Source organism: Arachis stenosperma, chromosome 1, assembly GCF_014773155.1.
Source record: "Arachis stenosperma cultivar V10309 chromosome 1, arast.V10309.gnm1.PFL2, whole genome shotgun sequence".
Classification (NCBI taxonomy): Eukaryota; Viridiplantae; Streptophyta; class Magnoliopsida; order Fabales; family Fabaceae; genus Arachis; species Arachis stenosperma.
The window spans coordinates 66,886,147-66,887,454 of record NC_080377.1 but is presented as its reverse complement, the minus strand read 5'-3'; the positions used below and the strand labels follow the sequence as shown (position 1 = coordinate 66,887,454).

Sequence of the window (1,308 nt, the reverse complement as noted above, 5' to 3'; positions counted from 1 at the left end):
GGTGCATATGGGTTCAACACCTCCTTCTTCTTTAGCTCTTCCTTGGATGTAGGTTGAGTTGTATAGCTTCCTTCCTCCTGGCTTTCCTTTTGATTATTTTGGAGGTGTTCTACTCCATTCATACTCCCCTCATCACTTATGGTTATCATTTTGCATTCTTCCCATCTCACCTTCTTTGTTTCTCCTCTTGGATTCTTCTCTGTATCACTGGGGAATCCATCAGTGGGTTTGGGAATTTGTTGAGATAAATACCCTACTTGGGACTCCAATCTCTTGATGTTTTCTCCTTGGTTCTTGATATTGGCTCGCACTTCTTCCTTAAACACTTTGTTGTCTTGGACTTCTCTGTATAAGTTTTCATGTAGAGCCTCAATCTTTGAGAGCCTATCATCTGTTAATAATGGTGGGTTGAGATTAGGTGGTTAAGAAGGTTGGTTAGATGGATGTTGGTAATATCTCTGTGAGGTGTTTTGGTGAGTTGCATTATTGTTGGAGTTGAGGTTGTGGCGTCTTTGATCTTGCCCTTGGTCTTGTTGATTTCCCCATCCAAAGTTGGGGTGATTTCTCCATCCAGAGTTATAAGTTTTGGAGTATGGATCATGGACTTGTCTAGGTGAATTTCCAACATAGTTGGCTTGCTCCTAGTCACCTTTTTCTCCTATGTTTACTCCTTCTTGAGCTGATGATGAGGTGATGGCTGCTGGAACTTTGTTCTCCTCCACCTTCTTAGTAAGATCTGCTAGCTTCTTGGTGATCATCTTGTTTTGAGCTAACAATGCATCCATGTAGTTCAGCTCTATTACTCCTCTGGTGTTACTTCTTTCGGAGGCATAGAAGTAGTCATTTTCAGCAACTATTTCAATGACATCTATGGCTTCTTCAATGGTTTTCTTCTTGTTTAGAGAGCCTCCTGATGAATGATCCACAGTCTTCTTTGACTCATAGGAAAGACCTTCATAGAAGATGTGAAGTTGAACCCACTCATTAAACATCTCTGGTGGGCATCTCCTTGTTAGGTCTTTGAATCTCTCCTATGCTTCATAAAGTGTCTCACCATCTTGTTGTCTAAAAGTTTACACCTCAGTTCTTAGCCTATTGATCCTTTGAGGAGGGTAAAATCTTGCCAAAAACTTGTTCACCACTTCTTCCCAATTGGTTAAGCTCTCCTTTGGGAAGGATTCGAGCCATTTGGATGCCTTGTCCCTGAGTGAAAAAGGGAACAAGAGCAACCTATAGACATCTGGATGGACTCCATTGGACTTCACAGTGTCACAAATCCTCAGGAAGGTGGTTAAATATTGATTAGGA

The 1,308-nt window shown here is 41.4% G+C and overlaps 1 non-coding gene across 1 annotated transcript; it reads left to right on the top strand.

Annotated features, from left to right (window-relative positions):
- Positions 1 to 986: 986 nt before the first annotated feature.
- Positions 987 to 1,094, top strand: LOC130947734 (small nucleolar RNA R71). The gene has a single exon (XR_009072785.1). It is a non-coding gene; the product is annotated as a small nucleolar RNA R71 (small nucleolar RNA).
- The last annotated feature ends 214 nt before the right edge of the window (positions 1,095 to 1,308 follow it).